At 44.3% G+C, this 24,665-nt stretch overlaps 2 non-coding genes and 1 pseudogene across 2 annotated transcripts; all 3 read left to right on the forward strand.

The window, feature by feature from the left end:
• The first annotated feature begins 9,551 nt into the window (after positions 1-9,551).
• Positions 9,552-9,750, forward strand: LOC147730012 (small nucleolar RNA U3; annotated as a pseudogene).
• Positions 9,751-12,378: 2,628 nt separating this feature from the next.
• Positions 12,379-12,594, forward strand: LOC147730013 (small nucleolar RNA U3). The gene has a single exon (XR_015309080.1). It is a non-coding gene; the product is annotated as a small nucleolar RNA U3 (small nucleolar RNA).
• Positions 12,595-22,136: 9,542 nt separating this feature from the next.
• Positions 22,137-22,352, forward strand: LOC147730014 (small nucleolar RNA U3). The gene has a single exon (XR_015309108.1). It is a non-coding gene; the product is annotated as a small nucleolar RNA U3 (small nucleolar RNA).
• Positions 22,353-24,665: the final 2,313 nt, after the last annotated feature.

The following is a 24,665-nucleotide window of genomic DNA, read 5'->3' on the forward strand; positions in this document are numbered from 1 at the left end:
TAGCTACTTTTTCTATCCGTTCTTAATTTCTTGCTTAGTTTGTTATTTTTATAGTGTGCACTTTGGTTTATTTTTATTTAGCTGTTGAGTTCATGAATACATAGTAGAAGCTGTTGAGCTTTTTTGGACTTGTGGTTTTTGCAAGAGCTTATCTTTGAAAAGCACTTCTCACCGTCAGTTGGTATTTTGGTATGTTATTTATAAAAAAAGGTTTGTTTTTTAGAACGTGGGGAGTGAAGAGTACTTTTTAAATGGACTGTGCGTATGAGCTATTTGTAGAGCCTAGGCTGCTGCGAGCCAACTACTACTACTCAACGATTTATCACTCTTTCAATTCGACGGTTTAAAGAAACCTCCTAATGCTAGTTAAGCCTTTTAGACTAAGAGGAAGCGTAACACCCTGGTCACAGGTTATACAACTTACAAGGCTGCGGTGGATACTAGACTGCTGAGGATAAAAAACTCCTCCTTTGGTATTTGCTAAAATTTTCACAGGAATTTGTGAAGTGCAAAGCAGAAGTAAAGGACTGTGTATGTTTATTTATCATTATGAAAGCTTGTGTGCTCAGCACAAAAACTTGCAGCTCCCAACGAGCCCCCGTACAGCCCTTAGTACATCAAGGGCTTGATGTATTCGAACTTTGGAATTTTGAAAGATCCATTGGGGAGAATGGAGTTGCAACAATAAAAAATAATGGTCAAAACGAGCCACCTGCTCCAGCAAGTACCATTTTCTTGGTTCTCCTGCTTTAACTCAGAATATTCTTAATTCATTGACTGGAATGTTGTGATATCAGAATAGACTTTCTACCTCGGGTATCACATTGATTAAATGCCCTATCCTCTCGATATAGAAGCTCAGCTTTAACTTGAGTCAAGAACTCAAACAGAGGGTATTTAAGGACCATTGTAGCCCCCTTTAGCGTTCCATTATGCTATATTCGAACACTGGAAGATTAGACCCTCATGTAGAGAATCGAAATATCAGCCGTTTGTAAATAGTAGGATAAACCCTGTGCCTTGAAACTTCTAATGGTTCGAGCCCCGACTGCCACCATTTTGGATTTCCACCGTGCTGTGACGCCTAGGAAAAGAGCTAGGTGGGCTGGTGCCAGACCATAAATTGTGGAAGTTCACGGTGTGGTGACAGGCCAGGTGAATACCCAGAGACGTTGCCTCTTCTTGGTTATGCAAGAGTCTGGGGCATTGCCCGACTGGTTTTCCAGCCATGGCCTCTTTTTACGTAAAACTTACACAGTTAAGACCTTATTGTGATAGCCTTTTAGCCTGCCGCAAGAAGCAATGGTGACCAGGAACGGTCCCCTTTCCTGTGTTTGTCCCTAGCCTTCAACTTTAGTCTATCATGCTGAATTAAAGTTTAGTTCGCTAACTAAAGACTGCAGCGGCAGGTTTTAATTATCTATCACTGATCTGCTGAGAGCTTAGCCAGGTGACAGAAAAAATGCTGTTGTGACATCTTCCTGTAACCCTTGGACAGCTTAGCATAGAGTTATAAAACTTTTTGTCTCGATATGTTATGAAGAATCAAGATTGAAATAGAAATTGTAAGTGGTCCGAAGGTGTTGCAGATAAGTTCTGTTCTAAAAAGGAAGGTCACAGGCAGAGTTTTTTTTTAAACAACTGTCTACTGTTGACAGCTGTTCCTTTCTTCATTTAAGGATATGCTGGAAGACGGAATTGTACACTGAAAAGTTCAATTCCGGGTTCTGATGAATATTAGGTACCAAACGTTTCCGGCAAGTATTCACTTCCCAGTGTAAAAAGTCTTTTGCACAAAAAAACATAAACTATATTTTGGATACTTCTGTAGTTCCGAGAGGCTAAACGTCTAGTAGCTTTAAAAAGTTGCATAAATTCAAGCTGGGTGGTAGGACAAGTTGTTGTTCATGTGAACGCTTTCCTAGATAACCAGGAATTCAGGGCTCTACTGAAAGCGATAGGTTCCGTTATCTCCTGTAGTTGCTGCAAGCAGGTTTTCACAAAGTTTGGACCATCGCCGTAGGCCATCCTCAGCTTAGAGTCTTACATGTGAACTGGGGAACAGTTTGTTTTTTTGGGGTAACTGATCAAAGATGTTGACCTACATTTGATCTGTGGGGCAACTGTTCAAAATGTCATGGTAGCTGTAATGCTACAACTTTTGTTTCCACACTTGCAAGTTTAGCAGGTCGCTTCTCATATGCTAGCGATCAGTGTCACTCTTTTGGCTGATTGACTGTTCCTAATCTAGACCAAATATTCCCAATAAAAATCATCTCTATGATATTGTGGAAACCACAAGTTTTTAAAGAATTTTCCAGCTTTCCATCTGGTACAGCATTGGGTCAGGAAGAATCAGGTTGAATTTTAATTGGTTGCTGATTTAAAATATGCTAATTTTAAAGCAGTGTGTCACCAGGATCTATTAAGTATGTTTTAATGTAAATAAATGCATATGCGTGTGTATCGGTAGAATGTTATTTCGTGGAGTAACAGATATGTTTATATTTATATGGTTTTATTTATTTACTAGCAGCCCGTCCCGACGTTGTCCGGGTATGAATTGCTGCCGGCTAGTAGTATATTGTTTCGTAGGATTTCATTATGATAGCATTTCTTATCTGTGACAGGCCTGTGAAACTCTCCGATTCAAAGTGCACTGCTGATGCACTTAAGAGTGCGCGTTCAGTAGTGTGTGAACTCGAGTTTCCCTACTTTCTTTTCCTTGCTATATTATATAGCGCGAACTCGACAACATGGCATGAGCACAATTTACATTACAGGAGAACACATTGATTTGTGGTAGGCACGGGGAGACAAAGCGATTTGCCTGGAATCACAGGATGTTGAGCTGATGCCGAGATTCTATCGTAGCTCCCCATACATCACTCTGCATGCTTTCATTACGAAAGTACCATGACTCCGCAATGCCATTGTAACGCATAGCATTACATTTTATATGCTTTTTACTACGCATACATTTACAACGAAATTCGTTGTAAATGCATGAATGGTAAAAGCATGTTTTTTAAAAATGTTTGGATAAGGCAAGTATGGGTATAGGGGTATATGTTTTGGGGTACTGAGGTATATGTTTTGGGGTGTTTGGGTATTTTAATGGTTCAGATATAGTTTTGGGTTAAGGGGTACAGGGGTATTTTTAGGGTTCAGGGCTAGGTTTGGGTTTTGGGGTATAGCGGTATTTTTAGGGTTCAGGGGTAGGTTTGGGTGTTGGGGTACAGGGGTATTTTAAGGGTTCAGGGCTAGGTTTGGGTTTTGGGGTACAGGGCTATTTTTAGGGTTCAGGGCTAGGTGTGGATTTTGGGATACAGGGGTATTTTAGGGTTCTGGGCTAGGTTTGGGTTTTGGGGTACAGGGGTATTTTTTAGGGTTCAGGGGTAGGTTTGGGTTTTGGGGTACAGGGGTATTTTAAGGGTTATGGGCTAGGTTTGGGTTTTGGGGTACAGGGGTATTTTAGGGTTCAGGGGTAGGTTTGGGTTTTGGGGTACAGGGGTATTTTTAGGGTTCAGGGGTATGTTTGGGTTTGAGGTACAGGGGTATTTATAGGGTTCAGGGCTAGGTTTTGGATTTGGGGTACAGGGGTATTTTTTGGGTTTAGGGATAGGTTTGTGTTTTGGGGTACAGGGGTATTTTAAGGGTTATGGGCTAGGTTTGGGTTTTGGGGTACAGGGGTATTTTTAGGGTTCCGGGATATGTTTGGGTTTTGAGGTACAGGGGTATTTATAGGGTTCAGGGCTAGGTTTTGGTTTTGGGGTACAGGGGTATTTTTAGGGTTTAGGGATAAGTTTGGGTTTTGGGGTACATGGTATATTTATAGGGTTAAGATAGGTTAGTGTTTAAGGGTGTTGGAGTATTTTATAGAGTAAGGGTGGGTTATGATTATGGGGTGCAGGGGTATTTAAAGTAGGGGTGGGCGGAATTGGCGCAAACTTGGTACAATAAATCCGCAATATTTCGATCTGTCAGATTGCCAATTATTAAAACAGAAACCTCATATATTCAAGGTAAAATAACAAGTATTTCTACCTCTTGCAATTACTTGTTTTCTGATTTCTCCTCCAGTCTATCCCTGGCGCCGGGAAACCCACTGCGGGTAGCTGCGCGCAATATAAGTTCAATAAAATAAAATAAATAAATGCTAAAATGCATATAGTCATTTCACAAAAGTGAAATTAGCTTCCAGCAAGCAGTGAGAGAGGTGATAATTTTGAGATCAAGCCCCTGCAAACCATTATGGGACGAGATTAGCAGTGGGAAGTGAATATTATAGTATCCAAATAATATTACAAAGAGCTGCAGTTCACCTCGTTCTCCCCAGTTGTCCCCAAGAGGCAAATGCAATAGCATTTAAAATATTATACATTAAGCTGCAGTTCACCTCATGGTGCCTAGATGTCCCTGATGAGGCAAATGCAATAGCATTTAAAATATTACACATCAAGCTGTAGTTCACCTCATGTCCCTAGATGTCCCTGATGATGCAAATGCAATAGCATTTAAAATATTATATATCAAGCTGCAGTTCACCTCGCCGTCCCTAGATGTCCCTGATGAGGCAAATGCAATAGCATTTAAAATATTATACATCAAGCTGCAGTTCACCTCGTCGTCCCAAGATGTCCCTGATGAGTAAAATTCCAAAACATTGAAACCCTTTCATGAATGCTAAAAATTATGCTAAGCTTATCCCATAATGCTTTGCAGGGCCTTTTAGTTGTATTTTTGCCCATAACTGTGCTTGGGGTGGTTCTAAGAGAATGGGACCTCTACTGAATTACTATTTAAAGGGAGCAGGAATGTATAGAACCTGGGAAGAAAAAACAACACTCGTGACGGAATGCCCCCAGCGATTGTCACGCCCCCAGCACACACCCACAGCTCAATGCAGACACGCCCACAAGGGACTACTTTGCTGGCACGGTTCTTTTACATTTAAAATGTATATGGTGGGCGTCTGCATAGCTTATGTCCTTCTGCTGCAACTGCCCTTTCCAACGCTGTATTGGGTGTTGTGATTGGTGCTGTGATTCCCGAGTTTACCTGGCCAAAAGGTGCACGTTCTCTCTTTATAATAGTAGTACTAGCAGCCCGTCCCGACGTTGTCTGGGTATGAATTGCTGCCGGCCAGTAGTATATTGTTTCGTAGGATTTCATTATGATAGCATTTCTTATCTGTGACAGGCCTGTGAAACGCTCCGATTCAAAGTGCACTGCTGATGCACTTAAGAGTGCGCGTTCAGTAGTGTGTGAACTCGAGTTTCCCTACTTTCTTTTCCTTGCTATATTATATAGCGCGAACTCGACAACATGGCATGAGCACAATTTACATTACAGAAGAACACATTGATTTGTGGTAGGCACGGGGAGACAAAGCGATTTGCCTGGAATCACAGGATGTTGAGCTGATGCCGAGATTCTAACGTAGCTCCCCATACATCACTCTGCATACTTTCATTACGAAAGTACCATGACTCCGCAATGCCATTGTAACGCATAGCATTACATTTTATATGCTTTTTACTACGCATACATTTACAACGAAATTCGTTTTAAATGCATGAATGGTAAAAGCATGTTTTTTAAAAATGTTTGGATAAGGCAAGTATGGGTATAGGGGTATATGTTTTGGGGTACTGAGGTATATGTTTTGGGGTGTTTGGGTATTTTAATGGTTCAGATATAGTTTTGGGTTATGGGGTACAGGGGTATTTTTAGGGTTCAGGGCTAGGTTTGTGTTTTGGGGTATAGCGGTATTTTTAGGGTTCAGGGGTAGGTTTGGGTGTTGGGGTACAGGGGTATTTTAAGGGTTCAGGGCTAGGTTTGGGTTTTGGGATACAGGGCTATTTTTAGGGTTCAGGGCTAGGTTTGGATTTTGGGATACAGGGGTATTTTAGGGTTCTGGGCTAGGTTTGGGTTTTGGGGTACAGGGGTATTTTTTAGGGTTCAGGGGTAGGTTTGGGTTTTGGGGTACAGGGGTATTTTAAGGGTTATGGGCTAGGTTTGGGTTTTGGGGTACAGGGGTATTTTAGGGTTCAGGGGTAGGTTTGGGTTTTGGGGTACAGGGGTATTTTTAGGGTTCAGGGGTATGTTTGGGTTTGAGGTACAGGGGTATTTATAGGGTTCAGGGCTAGGTTTTGGTTTTGGGGTACAGGGGTATTTTTTGGGTTTAGGGATAGGTTTGTGTTTTGGGGTACAGGGGTATTTTAAGGGTTATGGGCTAGGTTTGGGTTTTGGGGTACAGGGGTATTTTTAGGGTTCAGGGGTATGTTTGGGTTTTGAGGTACAGGGGTATTTATAGGGTTCAGGGCTAGGTTTTGGTTTTGGGGTACAGGGGTATTTTTAGGGTTTAGGGATAGGTTTGGGTTTTGGGGTACATGGTATATTTATAGGGTTAAGATAGGTTTGTGTTTAAGGGTGTTGGGGTATTTTATAGAGTAAGGGTGGGTTATGATTATGGGGTGCAGGGGTATTTAAAGTAGGGGTGGGCGGAATTGGCGCGAACTTGGTACAATAAATCCGCAATATTTCGATCCGTCAGATTTCCAATTATTAAAACAGAAACCTCATATATTCAAGGTAAAATAACAAGTATTTCTACATGCTAAAATGCAAATAGTCATTTCACAAAAGTGAAATTAGCTTCCAGCAAGCAGTGAGAGAGGTGATAATTTTGAGATCAAGCCCCTGCAAACCATTATGGGACGAGATTAGCAGTGGGAAGTGAATATTATAGTATCCAAATAATATTACAAAGAGCTGCAGTTCACCTCGTTCTCCCCAGTTGTCCCCAAGAGGCAAATGCAATACCATTTAAAATATTATACATCAAGCTGCAGTTCACCTCATGGTCCCTAGATGTCCCTGATGAGGCAAATGCAATAGCATTTAAAATATTACACATCAAGCTGTAGTTCACCTCATGTCCCTAGATGTCCCTGATGATGCAAATGCAATAGCATTTAAAATATTATATATCAAGCTGCAGTTCACCTCGCCGTCCCTAGATGTCCCTGATGAGGCAAATGCAATAGCATTTAAAATATTATACATCAAGCTGCAGTTCACCTCGTCGTCCCAAGATGTCCCTGATGAGTAAAATTCCAAAACATTGAAACCCTTTCATGAATGCTAAAAATTATGCTAAGCTTCTCCCATAATGCTTTGCAGGGCCTTTTAGTTGTATTTTTGCCCATAACTGTGCTTGGGGTGGTTCTAAGAGAATGGGACCTCCACTGAATTACTATTTAAAGGGAGCAGGAATGTATAGAACCTGGGAAGAAAAAACAACACTTGTGACGGAATGCCCCCAGCGATTGTCACGCCCCCAGCACACACCCACAGCACAATGCAGACACGCCCACAAGGGACTACTTTGCTGGCACGGTTCTTTTACATTTAAAATGTATATGGTGGGCGTCTGCATAGCTTATGTCCTTCTGCTGCAACTGCCCTTTCCAACGCTGTATTGGGTGTTGTGATTGGTGCTGTGGTTCCCGAGTTTACCTGGCCAAAAGGTGCACGTTCTCTTTTTATAATAGTGGTATAGATAGATTTATTATTATTATTTATTTATTAACAGCATTTATAGAGCGCGAACGAAGGCCCATGGGCATCTCGGCGCTAAAAGAATATCTGCAGTATTTGACCATAGAAGGGGAGCCTGAGTTTACAGATTAAAAAGCCAGGTCTTGAGTTGTTTTCGAAAAGACCAAAGTGAGGGGCTTGTTTTAATAGAGTGCGGCAGGGTGTTCCATAGTTTGGGCGCTGCTACAAGAAATCTTCTGTCTCCCCATAAAACAGATTTGGTATGGGGTACCACAAGTTCATGTGAACTAGAGGAGCGTAGTAATCTAGAGGGACTGTAGGGAATAAGATTTTGGGTGAAAAAGGCTGGTCCCACGTTGAGTAGAGCCTTGTACACTATACAGAGGGCCTTGAATTTGATTCTGTTTCTAATTGGAAGCCAATGTAACTTTCTGATGGTTTCTGACGCAGATTGATGTTTAGGGATTCTTCCAAGGAGCCTGGCGGCTGCGTTTTGGATAATTTGCATTTTATTTAGCACTCTTTCTTGGGCATTTAGAAACAGTGCGTTACAATAATCTAATGTAGACAGTACCAGGGAGCTCACCAAGGTTTTTCTAGCTGTCTCAGGAAGGAATGGCAATTTTTTTTTGATCAACCGTAGTTTATGAAAGGCAGAAGGGGAGATCTGATTTGCGTGAGGAAGGAAAGTAAGACGATCGTCGAACATGACTCCCAGATTCCTCACCTTACTGACCGGTACCGGCGGAGGACCCAGTGATAGCGGCCACCAAAGGGAGGACCATTCCGGGGTCAGATGTCCGAAAATGACCACTTCCGACTTGTCGGAATTTAATTTCAGACAATTGGAGGCCATCCAATTCTCTATTGCCTGCATACCCAGATTGAAGTTATTAGCTATTTTATGGCCATCGTTCCTGACGGCGAGGACCAGCTGGGTGTCATCTGCATAGGATGTGAGGGTCATCCCATGTGCACGAATGACATTGGCAAGGTCCGACACATAAATATTGAATAGTGTCGGACTAAGGGATGAGCCTTGAGGGACTCCACATGGCAGTGACAAGGAGGATGAGTGAAAAGATCCAATAGTGACCACCTAGGACCTGTCCGCCAGAAAGGATGCTAGAAGTTTCTTGGCATTTTGTTGGATACCCATGCTTTCGACACGGTCGATCAAGATGGTGTGGTCGACCGTGTCGAAAGCAGCCGATAAGTCAAGCAGTATCAGGACTGCTGTTCCTCCAACATCACGGATGGATCTGATATCGTCCGCCGCTTTAACCAAGGCCGTCTCCGTTCCGTGGTATTGGCGAAAGCCAAACTGAGATTCATCAAGTAGATTATGTTCCTCGATAAAGGCTGATAGTTGAAGATTCAGAACTTTTTCGGCTATTTTCGCCAAGGCTGGGAGGCTAGCGATAGGACGATAACTTTTTAATTCTTCCATGTCGAGGTTTGGTTTTTTGAGCAGCGGTTTAATAAGGGTCTTTTTTAGGACATCTGGATATATGCCTGTACTAAACATAGAATTACAAATTGCAGTCATAGCCGGGAGAACCACTTCAATGACCGGAAGCAAGACTTTCAGGGGGCATGGGTCTAGTGCAGAGCCCGATTTGATGGAGGATATGATGTTCCGAATCTGGGAACTGGAGACATCTGCAAACTGCGAAAAAATGGGACCAGTGTAGGAGGCGGGTGGTTTAGTAAAGGTATTGGTGTTATTAGCGAAGACCCGGTAAATGTCTTCAACTTTACTAAAAAAAGAAATTGGCTAGAGCGTCACAGAGCGATTGGGAGGGGGGAGGTGTCAAGTTGGGGGAATATCCTGCTAACTGCTTGGTGGTTTCATATAGTGCTTTGTTAGAATTCTTTACTGATTCAATTCTCTCACATTTCAGTTGATGATGCCGAACTGTGTCTTACTGTAAGTAAGGAGGGTTTCCCCCTTTCTGTCTGTGTGAGCGATAAACAGTTTTATTAAGACAATACTTTCAGGGATCATTTCTATAGTTTTTAACTGAGGAAATGTGATTGAAAGTGTTTGGTCTTCGCTAACCACGATGAAGAATTGAAGTGTTCTCTTCTGAGCGTGAAGTGAGTGAACAGTGTTGCATTTATGTGATGATCGTTCTTATTCCTTTCAAGAGGATTGGAGAAAGAGTACACAAACTGAGTGGTTAGCTACTTTTTAGGGTGTAAGGAAGTCTATCCGTTCTTAATTTCTTGCTTAGTTTGTTATTTTTATAGTGTGCACTTTGGTTTATTTTTATTTAGCTGTTGAGTTCATGAATACTTATTAGAAGCTGTTGAGCTTTTTTGGACTTGTGGTATTTGCAAGAGCTTATCTTTGAAAAGCACTTCTCACTGTCAGTTGGTATTTTGGTATGTTATTTATAAAAAAAGGTTTGTTTTTTAGAACGTGGGGAGTGAAGAGTACTTTTTAAATGGACTGTGCGTATGAGCTATTTGTAGAGCCTAGGCTGCTGCAAGGCAACCACTGCTACTCAACGATTTAACACTCTTTCAATTCGACTGTTTAAAGGAACCGCCTAATGCTAGTTAAGCCTTTTAGACTAAGAGGAAGCGTAACACCCTGGTCACAGGTTATACAACTTACAAGGCTGCGGTGGATCTTAGACTGCTGAGGGTAAAAAAATCCTCCTTTGGTATTTGCTAAAGTTTTCACAGGAATTTGTGGAGTGCAAAGCAGAAGTAAAGGACTGTGTATGTTTACTTATCATTATGAAATCTTGTGTGCTCAGCACAAAAACTTGCAGCTCCCAACGAGCCCCCGTACAGCCCTTAGCACATCAAGGGCTTAATGTATTCGAACTTTGGAATTTTGAAGTATCCATTGGGGAGAATGGAGTTGCAACAATAAAAAATAATGGTCAAAACGAACCACCTGCTCCAGCAAGTACCATTTTCTTGGTTCTCCTGCTTTAACTCAGAATATTCTTAATTCATTGACTGGAATGTTGTGATATCAGAATAGACTTTCTACCTCGGGTATCACATTGATTAATGCCCTATCCTCTCGATATAGAAGCTCAGCTTTAACTTGAGTCAAGAACTCAAACAGAGGGTATTTAAGGACCATTGTAGCCCCCTTTAGCGTTTCATTATGCTATATTCGAACACTGGAAGATTAGACCCTCATGTAGAGAATCGAAATATCAGCCGTTTGTAAATAGTAGGATAAACCCTGTGCCTTGAAACTTCTAATGGTTCGAGCCCCGACTGCCACCATTTTGGATTTCCACCGTGCTGCGACGCCTAGGAAAAGAGCTAGGTGGGCTGGCGCCAGACCGTAAATTGTGAAAGTTCACGGTGTGGTGACAGGCCAGGTGAGTACCCATAGACTGTTCTTCTTGGTTATGCAAGAGTCTGGGGCATTGCCCGACTGGTTTTCCAGCCATGGCCTCTTTTTACGTAAAACTTACACAGTTAAGACATTATTGTGATAGCCTTTTAGCCTGCCGCAAGAGGCAATGGCGACCAGGAACGGTCTGCTTTCCTCTGTTTGTCCCTAGCCTTCAACTTTAGTCTATCATGCTGAATTAAAGTTTAGTTCGCTAACTAAAGACTGCAGCGGCAGGTTTTAATTATCTATCACTGATCTGCTGAGAGCTTAGCCAGGTGACAGAAAAAATGCTGTTGTGATATCTTCCTGTAACCCTTGGACAGCTTAGCATAGAGTTATAAAACTTTTTGTCGCGATATGTTATGAAGAATCAAGATTGAAATAGAAATTGTAAGTGGTCCGAAGGTGTTGCAGATAAGTTCTGATCTAAAAAAGAAGGTCACAGGCAGAGTTTTTTTTTTTTTTTTTTAAACAACTGTCTACTGTTGACAGCTGTTCCTCTCTTCATTTAAGGATATGCTGGAAGACGGAATTGTACACTGAAAAGTTCAATTCCAGGTTCTGATGAATATTAGGTACCAAACGTTTCCGGCAAGTATTCACTTCCCAGTGTAAAAAGTCTTTTGCACAAAAAAACATAAACTAAATTTTGGATACTTCTGTAGTTCCGAGAGGCTAAACGTCTAGTAGCTTTAAAAACCCGCATAAATTCAAGCTGGGTGGTAGGACAAGTTGTTGTTCATGTGAACGCTTTCCTAGATAACCAGGAATTCAGGGCTCTACTGAAAGCGATAGGTTCCGTTATCTCCTGTAGTTGCTGAAAGCAGGTTTTCACAAAGTTTGGCCCATCGCCGAAGGCCATCCTCAGCTTAGAGTCTTACATGTGAACTAGGGAACAGTTCGTTTTTTTGGGGTAACTGATCAAAGATGTTGACCTACATTTGATCTGTGGGGCAACTGTTCAAAATGTCAAGGTAGTTGTAATGCTACAACTTTTGTTTCCACACTTGCAAGCTTAGCAGGTCGCTTCTCATATGCAAGCGATCAGTGTCACTCTTTTAGCTGATTGACTGTTCCTAATCTAGACCAAATATTCCCATTAAAAATCATCTCTATGATATTGTGGAAACCACAGTTTTTTGAAGAATTTTCCAGCTTTCCCTCTGGTACAGCATTGGGTCAGGAAGAGTCAGGTTGAATTTAATTGGTTGCTGATTTAAAATATGCAAATTTTAAAGCAGCGTGTCACCAGGATCTATTAAGTATGTTTTAATGTAAATAAATGCATATGCGTGTGTATCGGTAGAATGTTATTTCGTGGAGTAACAGATATGTTTATATTTATATGTTTTTATTTCAGTTGATGATGCCAAACCGTGTCTTACTGTAAGTAAGGAGGGTTTCCCTCCTTTCTGTCTGTGTGAGCGATAAACAGTTTTATTAAGACTATACTTTCAGGGATCATTTCTATAGTTTTTAACTGAGGAAATGTGATTGAAAGTGTTTGGTCTTCGCTAACCACGATGAAGAATTGAAGTGTCCTCTTCTGAGCGTGAAGTGAGTGAACAGTGTTGCATTTATGTAGCTGCTGTTTGCTATTGATGATCGTTCTTATTCTTTTCAAAAGGATTGGAGAAAGAGTACACAAACTGAGTGGTTAGCTACTTTTTAGGGTTTAAGGAAGTCTATCCGTTCTTAATTTCTTGCTTAGTTTGTTATTTTTATAGTGTGCATTTTGGTTTATTTTTATTTAGCTGCTGAGTTCATGAATACTTAGTAGAAGCTGTTGAGCTTTTTTGGACTTGTGGTTTCTGCAAGAGCTTATCTTTGAAAAGCACTTCTCAACGTTAGTTGGTATTTTGGTATGTTATTTATAAAAAAAGGTTTGTTTTTTAGAACGTGGGGAGTGAAGAGTACTTTTTAAATGGACTGTGCGTATGAGCTATTTGTAGAGCCTAGGCTGCTGCAAGGCAACTACTGCTACTCAACGATTTGTCACTCTTTCAATTCGACTGTTTAAAGGAACCTCCTAATGCTAGTTAAGCCTTTTCGACTAAGAGGAAGCGTAACATCCTGGTCTCAGGTTATACAACTTACAAGGCTGCGGTGGATCTTAGACTGCTGAGGATAAAAAACTCCTCCTTTGGTATTTGCTAAAGTTTTCACAGGAATTTGTGGAGTGCAAAGCATATGGCTGAGATACCCGCCACCCCCTCTCAACACAATCCCCAAGGATGGGAAACCGGAAACAGTTCTGAACTTTTGGAAGGCGGGAGGGAGTGACCCTCCCGGCCGTATTTATTAAAATATGAAACAAAATCAAAACATTAAAATAACAGTTTCATATTATGTACAATTTCATTTCCACATTACGATGTTTGGCTAAACTTAACATATCTCTAATACAAAGGTTCTCCTAGCCGAACTAACATCCTACAAAACATTTGACTTGAAATTGTACATCCTAACGTTAAGGGCCAACGGCAAGGTTGCAACCGGTGTCAGATCCCTAAACCAGAAATATCACCCTCACTTGTGAGGGGACCAACCGCACCGAGGCGAACCTCATGTGCACATACCAATTTCCCTTGACTTGACGGGGGCCCCAATTAACTCGACGCCATTTAACGGTCGTCCGAGGACTCGTGTGAGGTGTCTAGAAGGTAGCGTAAACCCCCTCCCGAACCCCACACAACTTACCACATCTGCCGTCGCAGATGTCCTGGCCCCGGGAAATTCCCCAGGAGGGCCCGTAGCCCCTCCTATCCAGGAAGGGGCCTTGACCACCTTTCCTTTCCTTCCGGCGGCCTATCCTTAGACGGGACCGCCTCCCCGTTGAGGGGCCAATGGCCACCTCCCCCGAGCGCTCCCATCCGTAATGGGTGACGCCCCCCCATAGGGATCTTCCAATTACTGCTCACCGATCATGACCTTACCGCCCGACAATAAATACGACAAATCTACCTAAATTACTAAATTACAAAACAATTATGACTTATTACGAGCGTAATTACTGATCGACACTAGTGCAAATACTTTATTTGAAAAATATACCGAAAGTGACCATCTTTATTGCATATTCAAAATTATCACGACAATCATCACAACCTGAAAGAAATAGAGTTACCACATCAAAACTTTATTCAAAACAACTAGCTGTCCTCAGGGGCTGGTGGGTGGGTCAAAATTGGCTCTTCGTTCCGTCTCGAGCTCACGTGCAGCGGGGAGGTGCAGCTTCAGAGCACAGGAACAAGAGGAAGCTTCCTGGCTTGTTGCTCCTTTTATCCGTCTTCAGGGCGGGCGTAAACCCGCCCCCGCCTGCCTTCGTGGGCGTAGCCTGGTCGCGTCCGTGTCTAGGACAGCCCACTCCAGGGCGGGAAAAGGCGCGCCCCGGCTACGCCGCTTCGGGCATACCAGCCGAGACTCGCCTCCCGCCCAAGATGGCTTCCCGGGGGGATCGTGGTACTCCACCATACGTTCGGGGGGACCGAATGGTCGCCCCTTTCCATATGGCTGAGATACCCGCCCCCCCCTCTCAACACAATCCCCAAGGATGGGAAACCGGAAACAGTTCTGAACTTTTGGAAGGCGGGAGGGAGTGACCCTCCCGGCCGTATTTATTAAAATATGAAACAAAATCAAAACATTAAAATAACAGTTTCATATTATGTACAATTTCATTTCCACATTACGATGTTTGGCTAACCTTAACATATCTCTAATACAAAGGTTCTCCTAGCCGAACTAACATCCTACAAAACATTTGACTTGAAATTGTACATCCTAACGTTAAGGGCCAACGGCAAGGTCGCAACCGGTGTCAGATCCCTAAACCAGAAATATCACCCTCACTTGTGAGGGGACCAACCGCACCGAGGCGAACCTCATGTGCACATACCAATTTCCCTTGACTTGACGGGGGCCCCAATTAACTCGACGCCATTTAACGGTCGTCCGAGGACTCGTGTGAGATGTCTAGAAGGTAGCGTAAACCCCCTCCCGAACCCCACACAACTTACCACATCTGCCGTCGCAGATGTCCTGGCCCCGGGAAATTCCCCAGGAGGGCCCGTAGCCCCTCCTATCCAGGAAGGGGCCTTGACCACCTTTCCTTTCCTTCCGGCGGCCTATCCTTAGACGGGACCGCCTCCCCGTTGAGGGGCCAATGGCCACCTCCCCCGAGCGCTCCCATCCGTAATGGGTGACGCCCCCCCATAGGGATCTTCCAATTACTGCTCACCGATCATGACCTTACCGCCACAGGCCGGATAGTTGACCGGCTATCCGGACCCCCCACAACACTCCTACCTAAAGGTCATGTTATAAACTTTTTAACCAAGCTATGAGGTCTCCTATGAGTAACTCTTTCCCCACCCGGGACAAATGAACACCGTCCCCCAAATACATACTGTCCCCTTTAATACAACCATGCGAAACAGAATGCAGTGTACTTGAACGAAACAATCTACTCATTTTGTTATTAATTTTCCTTACTGAATGATTCAGAGCAGAAACAGAAATAGCCCCCCGCCACACTTTTCGTGGGATCATATGGGACCATGCAATTGTGCACCCTGGAACTCTTCTTGCCAACCAACTTACCGTGGAAAGCATCGCCTCAAGAAGTAGTCGTCTACCAGTGACCACCAAATCGTTGCCCCCAAGATGGACTATGATTATAGACGGCGGTGACCTTGTCCGCCCTAACAAACCCTCAAAAAATGATTGAAACTGGTCAATACAGAGCCCGCCCTTTCCGTAGAAGGACACACTGTACCCGTATTCCCCAGCCACGTGAATCATGTCACCTGCTTTGAATACGTCCGCGGCAATCCTCACGTATGAGTGGCCCACGACCCACACCTCCTTTTTCACAGCCGGTGATGTCTGACCGCTGGTCCCCAGGTGTTGGGTCGACTGCACAGTCCGCCCCGCCTCGTAGGCTTGCGCAACTGAAAACCAAACAAAAACAAGAAGCGTGAGTACATCATTACAGCTTCACAACATGTGCAACCGCACATACCTCTTATAACAGTTCGAGGACCAACGCCCCACACGTTTTACTTGTTCTACACTCAGACCCCTGGCTGTAGCCTCTGTATTAGCCCCTATCCGGAAGGAATGGGTCCCAAACTCGCCGGGGTTCAAGCCCGCGGCCGAAATCGACATCGCTAGCACCCGCTGGAACTGAAACCTCGTCAGTGGGGTGGCGTCAGCGTGTCTCAACAAGGTCCCCCCCCATGATGCCACCCTTTGCGCTAAAAATTCCTCTACGCAAACTACTGGGCACATGGAAGACCCGGGAATCCTTTGTATGATTATGCAGTCCCCAATCGCACCCTGATCGGTTTTGGACCTGACAAACGAGACAGTCATCGTCTCCCCCTTGACCTGAATGTGCTCTCGGCACAGTCCCCCCATCGCATCCTGCTTGTTCTTCGCCACCAGTTCGCTTACCCGCATAGCCCCATGGAATGCTAGCGCAAAAGCGGCTCGGAATAACACTGTTTCATACTGGGATGAACACGTTGCAGGGAGTACGGAAAATAACAGGGCCAACCTATCTAGACCTATCGGGTGTCTCTCATCTACTCTGCGACCCTCAAGGCGTTGCCACCCACGTAGCGCTTTTTGCACAACGAAAGACGCTGTCGGGTCCTGCATCCCATGAGCCCTTGCCATAAAGGAAATGGCGGCCCGATGCCTCTGGGCCGTAGCTACTGATTTGCCTGCCTGATGTAAAGACAGCAGAAATTTCACTACAAACTCTTCCTGGCCCCAAAGCTCCCCCCTAGCAGTCCCCAAAAAGGTCCAATAAGTACGGAACGCCCCTTCATATGCCTTCCTCGTCCTGGGTGCTAAACTCTCTCCCACGAGGTTTTGTAGTTCGGGGCACCGAGAGACCAGAGAGCTTCGGGAAAGGGTGCCGCCACCGGGTCCGCTGTGGGCAGAAAACCCCAGAAGGCCTGCATATGGAAACGAGAAAGCGCATCAGCCGCTTGGTTCATCACCCCCGGCACATGTCTTGCCTTAAATAGCACATTCAATTGCATACACAATAACACAATTTCTTTGAGCAGTCTCAGAATCCATTTGCATCGTGCTGCCTGACTATTGATACACTCAACCACGGTCATGTTATCAGACCAGAATACCACAGAGTGATCTCTGAACCCCTCAGGCCAAGTTTTCAGGGCCACCAGAATAGGAAAAAGTTCAAGAAAAGCAATGTTACTTGTCAGCCCGCTCTCGTGCCACCATGACGGCCATTTTTGAGCCGACCATTGTGTGCCGAATATGGCACCAAAACCAATACTCCCTGCCGAATCTGTCCACAGCCCCAGCTCCTCGGAGGACACCGCTGGTTTGTTCCAGACAATTCGACCATTGAAATCCGCCAGAAATGCCAACCAAATGCGCATGTCCTGGTGAACCTCTGCCGAAAGCCTCGTGCGATGATGACCCTCCTTCAGGCCGACCATCGCTTGAGCGATCGAGCGGGAAAAGGGGCGGGCCATCGGCATTACTCTCAGGACAAAATTCAACTGGCCCACCAATTGTTGCAATTGATGCAGTTTTACCTTAGACTCCCTAATACAGGTTTCAAGGGATGCCCTGAATTTTAACACCTTTTCCCTTGGTAATCGAAAACAACCTTCCTCCGAGTCGAGCTCGATCCCCAGAAACTCGAGGCAAGTCGAGGGACCCACAGTCTTACCTGGCGCCAATGGCACACCAAAATGATTCATTAAGACACAAAATTCATTCAAAGCCTGTCCACATTCTGGATCCCCGGCTGCCCCCAGAAACAGAAAGTCATCAAGATAATGCATAACATGTTGAAATCCCGTTTTCTCCGTGAAGACCCATTGCAAAAAACAACTGAACTTTTCAAAATAGGCACAAGATATAGAGCATCCCATTGGCATACATCTATCCATGTAATAGCGACCCTGAAACATGAAACCAAGGAGACGCTGATCGTCTGGGTGTACCGGGAGCAACCGGAACGCTGACTCAATATCTGATTTTGCCATCAGCGCACCGGGCCCCAGGCGATTCAACATGGCGACGGCCTCATCAAAAGATGCGTACCGCACCGAACACACTTCCGGGTCTATCGCATCATTCACGGAAAGACCACGTGGGGCTGACAAGTTATGTATCAGCCGAAACTCACCCGGGTCCTTCTTGGGGACCACCCCTAACGGGGAACAAACAAAGTTAGCAACCGGTGGTACATCAAATGGACCGGCGACTCGACCTCGAGTAACCTCCTTCCCAATCTTTACCTGTACCACGGTCGTATGCTGCAAGACCGACAGTTGGTTCTTACATTTTGCTACACCCTGAAAATCCCCCACTGGGATGCGGAAACCATATGAAAACCCGTTTCGCAACACCCCAGCAGAAGCGTGATCCGGATATTCGTTGAGCCAAGGAATCATTGCCATGGTATCAATCGGGGTAGGTAGAGGCGCCCCTCGGACTATTTCAGACCTGTTTGGCGCTTCCCCTACCACCGTTATCACCCGTTTTGGCTCTGCACATGGACTCAGGATGGGATGGCTGCCCACACCCCCCACATTCATGTTTGAACTTGCATGACCCCTGGGGCCTCGTACATTTTCCTCTGTTAAAATTCCAACAAATCCCCCTTTTACCTGCGTTGCCACTCAGTTTTGAGTGATATTCGTTACCTGCACCCGTCCGAAAGGGTGTCCCAGAGTATTGGCGGGAGGATTCACCCCCGCTACTGCCTACCAATGGTACTTTCAACATTCCTGTACTCTCCATTTTTGACCATGAAACGGAGTCGTAACAATCCCAAGTCAGGATTGGGTCGTGTTCTTTCGCTTTTCTAAAAATATTATCATAGCAGAACCACTGATTGCCCCCATACGCTACGGAATACTCCATGATACGTGACTGATAAATAGGCAGCTCGGTCAGCAACTCGGGCCTACGCTCGCCCATGATGGAGGTAAAAATTCCCCATGCTCTACCCCAAGTACCAATGTTTTCGTCAACCTTAAAGGCGGCCATTTTTGCGCGCCAAACACTCGGGTGCATGAGCTCCTTTTGGCTCTTAACATGCTCCATCTCATAATGGTCGGTAAGTAAAGAAAAAATGTTTACATACTCATTCGCCCAAATCTTCTCCTTAATTGCCAGTGGAACATGCTGAGCCACCTTCTCCCTTCGTGAAGGTGCAGACCCCTCCCCCGCGATCGGCAATGGCCACTTACCTGAACCAGAAGCTGCGTTTGCCGCTGAACCCGGGCCTGTTGCATTTTCCACCGCCGGAGCCAGCGGGGTAACTGACGATGGTGCCTTCGCAGCCTCCCTAGTTTCCCGCAGTTGCTTCATTAACACCCGGGCGTCGTCAGCCGTGGCGCCCTCGCTATCTTTTCCCAACCACGCTGCCAATTGTGCCGCTAACTCGGGAGGCATATCCTCCCCGGACACGGGAGTGACCACCACGGGAATCGGGTTCCCCTCCTTCGGCACCGGAGTTGGCTCTTCTAGTGGGACATCGGGAACCGGGGTTTCCCCCCCAGGTGCCCCCCTTCTGGACCTCTTGCCTCTCCCTCCGGGGACTACTCCCGGCAAAGGTTGTTTCGGTCTTCCTTCCCCGTCCTTAGCCGCCATCTGTTTCTTCAAATCGGATACCTCTTTCATGAGCATGCGGAGCATCTGATTGGTACTGACCCGCTTTCCGACTTTCTTGGGCATTCTCAGGCGGAGTATCTGTAAGACAAAAAGAAAGATTACCACACTCAAAATTGGCTCTTCGTTCCGTCTCGAGCTCACGTGCAGCGGGGAGGTGCAGCTTCAGAGCACAGGAACAAGAGGAAGCTTCCTGGCTTGTTGCTCCTTTTATCCGTCTTCAGGGCGGGCGTAAACCCGCCCCGCCTGCCTCCGTGGGCGTGGCCTGGTCGCGTCCGTGTCTAGGACAGCCCACTCCAGGGCGGGAAAAGGCGCGCCCCGGCTACGCCGCTTCGGGCATACCAGCCGAGACTCGCCTCCCGCCCAAGATGGCTTCCCGGGGGGATCGTGGTACTCCACCATACGTTCGGGGGGACCGAATGGTCGCCCCTTTCCAGAAGTAAAGGACTGTGTATGTTTATTTATCATTATGAAAGCTTGTGTGCTCAGCACAAAAACTTGCAGCTCCCAACGAGCGAGCCCCCGTACAGCCCTTAGTACATCAAGGGCTTGATGTATTCGAACTTTGGAATTTTGAAAGATCCATTGGGGAGAATGGAGTTGCAACAATAAAAAATAATGGTCAAAACGAGCCACCTGCTCCAGCAAGTATCATTTTCTTGGTTCTCCTGCTTTAACTCAGAATATTCTTAATTCATTGACTGGAATGTTGTGATATCAGAATAGACTTTCTACCTCGGGTATCACATTGATTAAATGCCCTATCCTCTCGATATAGAAGCTCAGCTTTAACTTGAGTCAAGAACTCAAACAGAGGGTATTTAAGGACCATTGTAGCCCCTTTTAGCGTTCCATTATGCTATATTCGAACACTGGAAGATTAGACCCTCATGTAGAGAATCGAAATATCAGCCGTTTGTAAATAGTAGGATAAACCCTGTGCCTTGAAACTTCTAATGGTTCGAGCCCCGACTGCCACCATTTTGGATTTCCACCGTGCTGCGACGCCTAGGAAAAGAGCTAGGTGGGCTGGCGCCAGACCGTAAATTGTGGAAGTTCACGGTGTGGTGACAGGACAGGTGAATACCCATAGACTGTTCTTCTTGGTTATGCAAGAGTCTGTGGCATTGCCCGACTGGTTTTCCAGCCATGGCCTCTTTTTACGTAAAACGTACACAGTTAAGACATTATTGTGATAGCCTTTTAGCCTGCCGCAAGAGGCAATGGCGACCAGGAACGGTCCCCTTTCCTCTGTTTGTCCCTAGCCTTCAACTTTAGTCTATCATGCTGAATTAAAGTTTAGTTCGCTAACTAAAGACTGCAGCGGCAGGTTTTAATTATCTATCACTGATCTGCTGAGAGCTTAGCCAGGTGACAGAAAAAATGCTGTTGTGATATTTTCCTGTAACCCTTGGACAGCTTAGCATAGAGTTATAAAACTTTCTGTCGCGATATGTTATGAAGAATCAAGATTGAAATAGAAATTGTAAGTGGTCCGAAGGTGTTGCAGATAAGTTCTGATATAAAAAGGGAGGTCACAGGCAGAGTTTTTTTTTTAAACAACTGTCTACTGTTGACAGCTGTTCCTCTCTTCATTTAAGGATATGCTGGAAGCCGGAATTGTACACTAAAAAGTTCAATTCCAGGTTCTGATGAATATTAGGTACCAAACGTTTCCAGCAAGTATTCACTTTCCAGTGTAAAAAGTCTTTTGCACAAAAAAACATAAACTATATTTTGGATACTTCTGTAGTTCCGAGAGGCTAAACGTCTAGTAGCTTTAAAAACCCGTATAAATTCAAGCTGGGTGGTAGGACAAGTTGTTGTTCATGTGAACGCTTTCCTAGATAACCAGGAATTCAGGGCTCTACTGAAAGCGATAGGTTCCGTTATCTCCTGTAGTTGCTGAAAGCAGGTTTTCACAAAGTTTGGACCATCGACGAAGGCCATCCCCAGCTTAGAGTCATACATGTGAACTGGGGAACAGTTCGTTTTTTGGGGGTAACTGATCAAAGATGTTGACCTACATTTGATCTGTGGGGCAACTGTTCAAAATGTCAAGGTAGCTGTAATGCTACAACTTTTGTTTCCACACTTGCAAGCTTAGCAGGTCGCTTCTCATATGCTAGCGATCAGTGTCACTCTTTTGGCTGATTGACTGTTCCTAATCTAGACCAAATATTCCCATTAAAAATCATCTCTATGATATTGTGGAAACCACAGTTTTTTGAAGAATTTTCCAGCTTTCCCTCTGGTACAGCATTGGGCCAGGAAGAGTCAGGTTGAATTTAATTGGTTGCTGATTTAAAATATGCACATTTTAAAGCAGCGTGTCACCAGGATCTATTAAGTATGTTTTAATGTAAATAAATGCATATGCGTGTGTATCGGTAGAATGTTATTTCGTGGAGTAACAGATATGTTTATATTTATATGTTTTTATTTCAGTTGATGATTCCGAACCGTGTCTTACTGTAAGTAAGGAGGGTTTCCCTCCTTTCTGTCTGTGTGAGCGATAAACTGTTTTATTAAGACTATACTTTCAGGGATCATTTCTATAGTTTTTAACTGAGGAAATGTGATTGAAAGTGTTTGGTCTTCGCTAACCACGATGAAGAATTGAAGTGTTCTCTTCTGAGCGTGAAGTGAGTGAACTGTGTTGCATTTATGTAGCTGCTGTTTGCTATTGATGATCGTTCTTATTCTTTTCAAAAGGATTGGAGAAAGAGTACACAAACTGAGTGGTTAGCTACTTTTTAGGGTTTAAGGAAGTCTATCCGTTCTTAATTTCTTGCTTAGTTTGTTATTTTTATAGTGTGCACTTTGGTTTATTTTTATTTAGCTGTTGAGTTCATGAATACTTAGTAGAAGCTGTTGAGCTTTTTTGGACTTGTGATTTTTGCAAGAGCTTATCTTTGAAAAGCACTTCTCACCGTCAGTTGGTATTTTGGTATGTTATTTATAAAAAAAGGTTTGTTTTTTAGAACGTGGGGAGTGAAGAGTACTTTTTAAATGGACTGTGCGTATGAGCTATTTGTAGAGCCTAGGCTGCTGCAAGGCAACTACTGCTACTCAACGATTTAACACTCTTTCAATTCGACTGTTTAAAGGAACCTCCTAATGCTAGTAAAGCCTTTTAGACTAAGAGGAAGCGTAACACCCTGGTCACAGGTTATACAACTTACAAGGCTGCGGTGGATCTTAGACTGCTGAGGATAAAAAACTCCTCCTTTGGTATTTGCTAAAGTTTTCACAGGAATTTGTGGAGTGCAAAGCAGAAGTAAAGGACTGTGTATGTTTACTTATCATTATGAAATCTTGTGTGCTCAGCACAAAAACTTGCAGCTCCCAACGAGCCCCCGTACAGCCCTTAGTACATCAAGGGCTTAATGTATTCGAACTTTGGAATTTTGAAGGATCCATTGGGGAGAATGGAGTTGCAACAATAAAAAATAATGGTCAAAACGAGCCACCTGCTCCAGCAAGTACCATTTTCTTGGTTCTCCTGCTTTAACTCAGAATATTCTTAATTCATAGACTGGAATGTTGTGATATCAGAATAGACTTTCTACCTCGGGTATCACATTGATTAAATGCCATATCCTCTCGATATAGAAGCTCAGCTTTAACTTGAGTCAAGAACTCAAACAGAGGGTATTTAAGGACCATTGTAGCCCCCTTTAGCGTTCCATTATGCTATATTCGAATACTGGAAGAATAGACCCTCATGTAGAGAATCGAAATATCAGCCGTTTGTAAATAGTAGGATAAACCCTGTGCCTTGAAACTTCTAATGGTTCGAGCCCCGACTGCCACCATTTTGGATTTCCACCGTGCTGCGACGCCTAGGAAAAGAGCTAGGTGGGCTGGCGCCAGACCGTAAATTGTGGAAGTTCACGGTGTGGTGACAGGCCAGGTGAATACCCATAGACTGTTCTTCTTGGTTATGCAAGAGTCTGGGGCATTGCCCGACTGGTTTTCCAGCCATGGCCTCTTTTTACGTAAAACTTACACAGTTAAGACCTTATTGTGATAGCCTTTTAGCCTGCGGCAAGAGGCAATGGCGACCAGGAACGGTCCCCTTTCCTCTGTTTGTCCCTAGCCTTCAACTTTAGTCTATCATGCTGAATTAAAGTTTAGTTCGCTAACTTAAGACTGCAGCGGCAGGTTTTAATTATCTATCACTGATCTGCTGAGAGCTTAGCCAGGTGACAGAAAAAATGCTGTTGTTATATCTTCCTGTAACCCTTGGACAGCTTAGCATAGAGTTATAAAACTTTTTGTCCCGATATGTTATGAAGAATCAAGATTAAAGTAGAAATTGTAAGTGGTCCGAAGGTGTTGCAGATAAGTTCTGATCTAAAAAGGAAGGTCACAGGCAGAGTTTTTTTTTAAACAACTGTCTACTGTTGACAGCTGTTCCTTTCTTCATTTAAGGATATGCTGGAAGACAGAAGTGTACACTGAAAAGTTCAATTCCGGGTTCTGATGAATATTAGGTACCAAACGTTTCCGGCAAGTATTCACTTCCCAGTGTAAAAAGTATTTTGCACAAAAAACATAAACTATATTTTGGATACTTCTGTAGTTCCGAGAGGCTAAACGTCTAGTAGCTTTAAAAACCTGCATAAATTCAAGCTGGGTGGTAGGACAAGTTGTTGTTCATGTGAACGCTTTCCTAGATAACCAGGAATTCAGGGCTCTACTGAAAGCGATAGGTTCCGTTATCTCCTGTAGTTGCTGAAAGCAGGTTTTCACAAAGTTTGGACCATCGCCGAAGGCCATCCTCAGCTTAGAGCCTTACATTGAACTGGGGAACAGTTCGTTTTTTTGGGGTAACTGATCAAAGATGTTGACCTACATTTGATCTGTGGGGCAACTGTTCAAAATGTCAAGGTAGCTTTGCTACAACTTTTGGTTCCACACTTGCAAGCTTAGCAGGTCGCTTCTCATATGCTAGCGATCAGTGTCACTCTTTTGGCTGATTGACTGTTCCTAATCTAGACCAAATATTCCCATTAAAAATCATCTCTATGATATTGTGGAAACCACAGTTTTT

Source organism: Lissotriton vulgaris, chromosome 2_1, assembly GCF_964263255.1.
Source record: "Lissotriton vulgaris chromosome 2_1, aLisVul1.2, whole genome shotgun sequence".
Lineage (NCBI taxonomy): Eukaryota > Metazoa > Chordata > Amphibia > Caudata > Salamandridae > Lissotriton > Lissotriton vulgaris.